We start from the raw sequence: 9002 nt of genomic DNA on the forward strand, positions 1-9002 counted from the left end.
CACCGGCCTCCCGTACGACAGTGCCTGTGTGAGCCCTGGCTGCTCTGTTTCTGATCCAGCCTGGGAAAACAGTGGAGGATGGCCCAAGTGCCTGGGCTCTGACACCCATGTGGGAGACTAGGTTGGAGCTCCTGGATTTGGGCTTTGGCCTGGCACAGCTCTGGCTGTTCTGGCCAATAAGGGAGAGAACGAGTGTGATGAACGATCTCCCTCTCTCTGTCACTCTGCCTTTCAAATAAATAAAATAAATCTTTCAAAAATTAATTTGTAAGATAGCAAATGCATTGAATTGGTAAATCCCAAAATTAAATGCTGGAAAAGTTATGTTGAAGATGCTACATCTTTGCATACTTTCCTTGTGGAGAAACTGATACCAGTAACCATTATTTAGTGTGGTATCTTAAGGAATTCTTGATACATCTATCAATAAATATACGTGTATATCCAGTGTTAAAACAGTCATCTTATAATAAAGAAAAAGTCCCTTGTTTCCTAAATAGGAACACTTAGCACATGACTACCGGGCACTGTGAGGAACGCTGGGGAGTAAAGGATGAGCCCTTCTCACAAGAACGCCTACCTACGCTTCCTTGCTAAAGACGCCAAGTACTGGGTGCTTCAAACAGGACAAAGCCGCAGATACCTAGAAACCACACGGGCAGGGAGCAGTGAGGACGGAGCGGGAGGAGAGAGGCTCTCTGTGAGCCGGCAGGGAGGGCAGGGGAGGAGAGAGGCTCTCTGTGGGCCGGCAGGGAGGGCAGGGGACGAGAGAGGCTCTCTGTGGGCCGGCAGGGAGGGCAGGGGAGGAGAGAGGCTCTCTGTGGGCTGGCAGGGAGGGAGGCTTCCCGGAGGCAGTGACTAAGGCAGCTCAGCAATGAGGCGCTCTTGTCCCGGCTGTGCATACGGTTGCATCAGGCACTTCCAAACCGCCGACCCCTGCCTGCACGGATTCTGATTGGATTGATTTGGGTGCCCCGGGGTGGACGTAATGAACTGTTGTGGTGTTGGCTGCGGGTCCAGGGTTTGAGGCTGAGCGTAAATCGACCACACCAAGGGCGCAGTGTGGGTCCTGCTGTCATTCTCAGGGCACCGCATCCTCCGTGAAAGAGGCGGCTTCTGGGGGAGACCCTCACCCTCCCCAGTCCACGTTTTGAGTAGTGGTGCTGATGCAAACTCTTCACATAGGTTTGGAGGACTGGATGGAGCAAGCATCCGGGGAACTGGCATAAACAGGTGTCTACAAATAGAAACAAAATCTTTCCTAATGACCATTGTCTATGAATCTGATGCCTGTAGACCACTAACATTCTATTTTTTTTTTTATTTGACAGATAGAGTTAGACAGTGAGAGAGAGAGGCAGAGAGAAAGGTCTTCCTTCCGTTGGTTCACCCCCAAAATGGCTGCTATGGCCGGAACTACACCGATCCGAAGCCAGGAGCCAGGTGGTTCTTCTTGGTTTCCCATCCGGGTGAAGGGGCCCAAGCACCTGGGCCATCCTCCACTGCCTTCCTGGGCCACAGCAGAGAGCTGGATTGGAAGAGGAGCAGCCGGGACTAGAACCTGGCTCCCACATGGGATGCTGGCACCGCAGGCGGAGGATTAACCAAGTGAGCCATGGTGCCAGCCCCTAACATTCTATCTAAACTTATATATCCATGATAAACTACAGACGTTGAGGAGTCCTCATCAGGGGATAACACTTGGAGGTGTACACGTGGCTAGCATTTCTCCTCACCTGCTTCACATTCTCCCCTTTCCAATGCGTTAGATGTTAGTGAGTAAAAGTTCCGTTTTTAACTTATTTCTGTCTGTATGGTGTCGTTCAGCACATAGTCCAGCACAAACTATATGTTCAATAAAAATGTTTTTGATGTTTGAATGTGGAAAATTTCAAATACATACAAAGTAGACGGAAGGTCCATTCAGCCCTGGGTAGCACACAGCCCAGCTCCAGCAGCTACCGACACCGACACGCTGCCATTTCCACTTCTGTCTCTTGCTCAACCATAGTCCTATGGGAGCTGAAATCGACATACATCAGAATGCTATAGTGACAAAGGAACCTAGCTGTGTGATTCTGATGGACGGACACGGCTCTGTCGGCTGCATCTCAGCCCTTTTGTTCCGGGAAGCCCCTCGTGTCCTTCTGCAGGGGTCCTTCACTGAGCATGGCCCCCTTTTCACGTTAGAAAAGCTTTGCCCGGTCTACAAGATCAACTAACACAAGCAAGTCTATTTGCTCTTTTGTGTCCAGATTCTTTCACTCCACTTAAAGACTGTGAGGTTCATCCAGTCAGTAGGTTTTGTTTTTTAACAGCAAAATGTTCTGAACTAGCAGGTGGCAGAGGGGACAGAGGGGACAGAGGGCTCGGGGGAGGAATGGATCGGGCAAGCAGGTTGGCATAGTCTGTGGGAGGCCTTTGGAAGCCAGGAAGAGGAACTTTTACTCTGTGCTGGCTGCGTGTCAATGGCCTGCTTTGTACTTGCTGGGGAGGGTCCGGGAACTTGTTCTGCACTGTTTTCGTGAGTCACTGCTGTGCCACTGAGTGGCGGTGCCTGTTGCCAGCGCTGCTTGGAGCTGGGGCATTCACATCTCCCCCAGAAGACCTGGTACATCTGCGAGGCCCATCCTATATCCTCTGGAAAGAGAGGAAAAAGGAGCTCAGAACTTGGCACCTGCCCTTGAGAGAACGCTCCTGCCTCCTGGGAAGGGGGGGTGTGGGAGCTGGAAGTGCAAAGGTCAGGAAGAGCAGTGAGGGAGCCACAGGCCGGAGTGGGGCACTGGGAGCTGGCTGGGGCCCGAATTTGGCAACTTGGGCCCTGGCTTTATATTGCATGGGGGACAGAACTGGATTGTCCGCAGGGCTGCCAAGGCTGTTTTGACTCGTCAACAGTGCAGCCATCAAATGCAATAGCAATACAACATATGCTGATGGGATTAGCTAAGACACCCAGCATTCGGGCACAGGACTAGGAATCCAGACCAGGACACCGAAGAAGCAGCCACTCCAATATGGGGAGCAGGTATCCCAAGCAGAGGCTCAACCCTCTGCCCTACAATGCCCGCTCCAGGCAACTGGCTGGAGGCTAGCTCCAGTTTCTCGCCAAGGGAGTCTCCCCAGCTTGCTTTGCTAAGAAAGTCCATGAGAGTCGTCAGAAGAAGAAAGTGTATGAAAAGATGGCGGCCACAGACTTTTAGAGCTGCTCTCAAAAGTGATGCTTTGGATTTTATTCATTGAAATCGAGTTGGCAGCCTGTCCATGCGAGGAGAGGGGACAAGGGCAGGAATCCTGAGAGACAGAGCTCACTGGGAGCTGGGTGGAAAGCTGCCTACCCCACAAGGGGACAGGGACCAAAGTAGCACGTTGGGCTGCAAGTCGAGACCCAGGCAGTGAGCTCAGTGTGGTCATGGTGAGTGTGAGGTGAGCTGTGGCGTTCAAAACCACACGCAGAGCCATGTGAAAGCTCAGGGAGGGCGGTCTGGGACACAGATTAGTAGGCAGCCCCTGTTGGCCTGTGCAGGACAAGTCGTCTTAACTCCCTTGCACACATTTGCACAATAACTGAGTCATCACTTAGACCACTGGCCACTGGGTGTGTCCTTGTGGGCTCCAGGGGACCCCTTCAGGTGGTTCCAGAAAATTCCAGAAGCACTGAGACTGACCTTGAGCATGGGCTTGACCCTTGCAGGTGAAAGCAGTCACTTAAACTTTTTGTTTGTTTTGAGACAGAATAAGGTCTAAAAATTGGTTTGCTTTGACCCTAGGAACGGGTTATTTCTGTTTTGAACAAGGATGTAACATCTACCTGTTCTGCCTCACAGAGCCCTTGTGGGAGTCCAATGAAACAATATTCATCAATGCATTTTCTTTTTTTAAAGATTTTTTTTATTTGACAGGTAGAGTTAGACAGTGAGAGAGAGAGACAGAGAGACAGAGAGAAAGGTCTTTCTTCTGTTGGTTTACCCCCCAAATGGCCGCTATGGCCGGCGCTGCACTGATCTGAACTCAGGAGCCAGGAGCTTCTTCTAGGTCTCCCATTTGGGTGCAGGGGCCCAAGGACTTGAGCCATCTTCTACTGCTTTCCCAGGCCACAGCCGAGAGCTGGGTTGGAAGTGGGGCAGCCAGGACTCGAACCAGCACCCCTATGGGATGCCGGCACTACAGGACGGGGCTTTAACCCACTGCACCATAGCGTTGGCCCCTATATCTCCATCTTTACTCTTTGCGTCCCTTCCTGGATTCGGACCAGGGACACATGCAGCCCTCACGCTTGTCTCCACACATCTCTTAGTTTGCCAGATCTTCCTTGTGAAACACTTCTTATCACCATGTCACCCTCTGTGTAAGGCAGCTCTCAAGCCACTGTTGGGTCCTCCCACTGTTGCCCCATTGTCCCCTCCCTCCCCCGGACCCCACCGGCCCCATGACCCCTCTGCCCAGCCCCCCTGCCCTGCTGAGCACTGTCCTGAGGGCGTCTCCCCATGGGTGTGGAAGCTGTGCCCAGCCCCCATCTCTGAGGCCTTGCGTCTACCGACACCATCTGCTATAGAGTAGGCTCAGCTCTGGTGTGCACGGTATTGTCCACTCCCTCTTTCTGTAATGTTGACTTGAGACCATTGTGCCGTCACTTTTTAAAACCACAGATGCCACTTGCTGAAGATGTGTTTGGTTTTTACAAGTGCTGTGTGGAGAGTTGCTTTGATGACACCTGTCTTACTGCTGAGAAAACAGAAGCTTAAGGCAACGCAGTTAACAGAGATCAGAGCCAACAGCCAAGCCCAGGCTCACAGGCTCCCTTCCACCCAGGGCTCCCTGATGTTCAATCTCGTGATGGGGAGACATCGTGTCCCCCAAGTCTTTTTTTTTTTTTATAAAAATATACTTATGTATTTGAAAGGTAGAATGACAGAGACAGAGAGAGGGAGATCTTCCATCTGCTGGTTCACTCCTCAAATGGCTGTAACATCCAGGTCTGGGCAGACAGGAACCAGGAGCTCAGAACTCCATCTGGATCTCCCACATGGGTGGCAGGGGCCCAAACACTTAGACCATCTTCTGCTGCTTTGAGAGGTGCATTAGCTGGGAGCTGGATCAGAAGCAGAGCAGCTGGGACTTGAACTGGCGCTCCAGTATGGGCTACCAGCACTCTAAGTGGTGGCTTAACCCACTGTCCAACAATGTTGACGCCTTTCCAAGTCTTTTGAATTCTCCAGAATAACTGGAGATTTTCCTTAAGGATAGAAAATAAAAATCGGCACCAGTGCTGTGGCGTAGTGGATGAAGCCCCCACCTGCGGTGCCGGCATCCTATATGGATGCTGGTTTGTGTTCTGGCCGCTCCTCTTCCAATCCAGCTCCCTGCTAGTTGCCTGGGAAAGAGTAGAAGATGGCCCAAGTCCTTGTAGGAAACCCACAAGAAGCTCCTGGCTCCTGGCTTCGAATCAGCCCAGCTCCAGCCATTGCAGCCATTTGAGGGGTGAACCAGCAGATGGAAGACCTCTTTCTCTGTCTCTCCCTCTCTCTATCTATAACTCTGTCTCTCAAATAAATAAATAATTTTTTTAAATTAAAGAAGTTAAATGATGGATGCAACCTTCTGTCATTATATATATATGCATATGCCATAATTGATTAATTATTTAAAATATAAATTGATGAAAAATGGTTAACTTGGATTTTGCAAGCATATTTAACAAAAATGTTATATTTCTGGGAATACTGCATATCCATTTTGAATATAAAGGCTGAAAACTTTCCATTTCTGGTCAGTTAGGTCTGACTATTCCATTAGCTATCTACATTAAATGGAGCACCATACTGTCTTAAGATTTATGCTTTTACACGGACAGATTCCAGGGTGTAGCACTTTAATCTATAAAAAGTACTAACTAAAAGTAACCGTTACCATGGCAACGCAGTGCCTGCCTTAGTGGCTTCCAGAGGCAAAGCACTTTGGAGATGAGCATTTACGGGTGCCCCAGACCAATCGAAACTCCGTGGAATGGATTTTCACTCACGGCTAACGCTTGGAGTTCCATTCCTAGGTTCAAAGCGGATCACGGGGCTTGCCGCATTCATTTACATTTTTCAGTTAGAGTGTTTTCTTAGGAGTGAGAGCTGATTTCCTCTCTATGTTCAAAAAACAGATTTAAAACGCAGCTAGGGAAGTGAGGTCCAGGCAGAGCTAGGACGATTTGGCAAAAGAAAAGCAAGGGAGGGAAGCCTCTCCCCCACCCCGCCACGTGGCAGCACACCGCAGACCACAGCAGTCCACGACCCGGTTCTGGCAGAGGAGACACAGAGAGGTGGGTGCCGCCTGCGTGCGAGCCCCTGAGCTGCCCTACGCAGACTTGGGATGGGGCCTAGCAGGTGGCAACGTCCCAGAGCAGTGGGGAAAAGGGGGAGGTATAAGCCACTGTGGAACAGCTTGTCTCGGTCCACTTTCTACTGCTATACCAAAAGACTGGAGACTGGGCAATCCACAGAGAACAGAGGCGTATTTCCTCTCATTCCAGAGCATGGCAGGTGCTGGCCAAGGTGCTGGTTCCTGGTGCTGGTCTGCTTGGGTGTCGTGACACGGTGGGAGGAGGGCGGATGAGCCAGCTCAGGTGTCTCCCCCTCTTATAAAGCCGCTAATCCCATCCTGGAGACTCCACTCTCCCGTCCTCATCCCTCTCAAAGGCCCCACTTCCAAAGCCCAGCAGCAGATGGGTTTGAGCATGGAGTCCCCAGCACCTGAGGCGTTGGGGACCGCCTTCTGGTAAGAGCACAGCACTGGACCCCGATCTCACAGGGTTTTTTTTTTCTTTGAAAGGCAAAGTCCTTTTGGATTTGATGTGAAGAGTGATACACAAGGCTCCTACAGAGAGGTGAGGGGCAATGTCGTTGAGTCCTCAGGGAGATTTCTTATAACAGTCTCCCAAGCAAGCATTACAGGGTAAACCGTGATGGGAGTGACCATGTAGAAACAAAGCATTTCTATTCAGTGACGTGATCACAGTCAAGGTTAGCAGAAAGCGGCCTACTATAAGAAGGTGTCTGAAATGAATAAGGTTGACAAGGGATTAGGGAACCGAACAAAAGAGTATAGGCCACAGTGATGGAAATGATAAAGCTGTGGACACTGGCCACACGTGGCTGCTGAGCCCCAGTAATGTGGCCAGGATGACAGAAGAGCTGGCTTTTTTTTTTTTTTTGAAGATTTTATTTATTTATTTGAGAGGTAGAGAGAGAGAGAGAAAGGTCTTCCATCCGCTGGTTCACTCCCCAGATGGCCACAATGGCTGGAGCTGCTCCGATCTGAAGCCAGGAACCAGATGCTTCTTTCCTGTCTCCCATGCAGCTGATCCATTGCCCTCCCAGGCCATAGCAGAGAGCTGGATTGGAAGAGGAGCAGCCGGGACTCAAACCGGCGCTCATAAGGGATGCCAGCACTGCAGGCGGAGGATTAACCTACTGAGCCACAGCTCCGGCCCCAAAGAAGAGCTGGTTTTTTAATTCTACTTAACTCTAATTTTAATGTTAGAAGCCACAGGGCCTTGTTGGCTAATGTATTGCAGAGCACAGATCTATGGTAGGCGAGGAGCTACTGCAACTTAGTAAGAAAAGACAGAAACTCCAAGTACCAATGGGGAAACGAAAAATGGACTCACCTTGACTTCTTCCTGCAGCTCTTCTCTTCTATCCCCATTTCTTCGCTCATCTTCCTATTGTGTTGTACGTATGCATTTCTGGAACCCACGAATGTTCTCCAGGGTTCTTCGGAGAAACAGGACTAACAGGATCTGCGTGGTCATGGGGACAGGTGGGAGGGGAATGACTCCCACCGCTGTGGGGGCCAGGACGCCCCGAGACAGGCCGGGTGCAGGCTGCAGAGCCAGCGGCTCAGATTGGGGACCAGATGGAGTGACTTTCCAAAGAGCAAAGGTTTATGCTGCTTTGTGATTCATGATTGTGAAGACCGAGAAGTTCAAGACCAAGGGGCCACCTCTGCTGAGGTCATTCTGGTTGGGTGAGGATTCTCCGCAGAGTCTCAGGGCGGTGCGGGGCCTCACGTGTGGGACATGGAGTCCCAGCTCAGGCCTCTGCTCTTCTTACAAAGCCACCATGTCCTTGGGTTAGGGCACAACCCTTATGGCTTGTTTCATCATCATCACCTCTCCAAACACCACAGCTGGATGAAGTTTCTACCCTCTTCTTTTTTTTTTAAGAAATTTTATTTCTTTGAAAGGCAGAGTTTCAGACACACAGACACACACACACACAAGGAGATCTTCCATTGGCTGGTTCACTCCCCCAAATGGCTGCAATGGCCAGGGTTGGGCCAGGCCAAAATCAGAAGCCAGGACCCAGGAGCTTCTCCCAGGTCTCCCGCAAGGGAGGCAGGGGCTCAGGCACTTGAGCCGTCTTCTGCTGCTTTCCCGGCCACATTAACAGGGAGCTGGTCTGGAAGTGGGGCAGCTAGGATGCGACCTGGCGCTCCTTTGGGCTGCTGGCACTGAAGGCAGCTTAACCCGCTCCACCAGGACACCGGCCCTCTGCCCTCTTAGGCAGCCCCAGCTTTGGTGGGACATTCAAACCGCAGCACCCTAGGATGTTGGTAGCATGACTGTGTCTGAGTTTGAAGGCCTCAGACCAGGAAGCCAGCAGTGTAACTCTGTCCAAGGCCAAAGGCCCAGGGGTGTGAGCATGTTTGGGGCCGGGGGTGGGGAGTGGTGCTGGGGTGAATCCTGGAGTCTGAAGCCTGGTGCTTCACCAGGTTTCTGGGTATTCCCCAATCCAGTCAAGTCAGCCCTGAAATTGCCCATCACCCAGCCCTGGCCCAGCGCCTCCCTGGCAGTGAGAGGGAGCACAAACCCCAGAACTCTCCCCGTGGGCTGGCTCCTCTGCCTGAGCTCAGCGGGTCTTGGAGCCTCTGCAGACTGGGCCAGAACTGGTGAGGGGGAAGCACCACACGCTTGTGCGGAGTGCACGACTCCCGTCTCTGGCACACGTGCTTGT

Source organism: Lepus europaeus, chromosome 11, assembly GCF_033115175.1.
Source record: "Lepus europaeus isolate LE1 chromosome 11, mLepTim1.pri, whole genome shotgun sequence".
Lineage (NCBI taxonomy): Eukaryota > Metazoa > Chordata > Mammalia > Lagomorpha > Leporidae > Lepus > Lepus europaeus.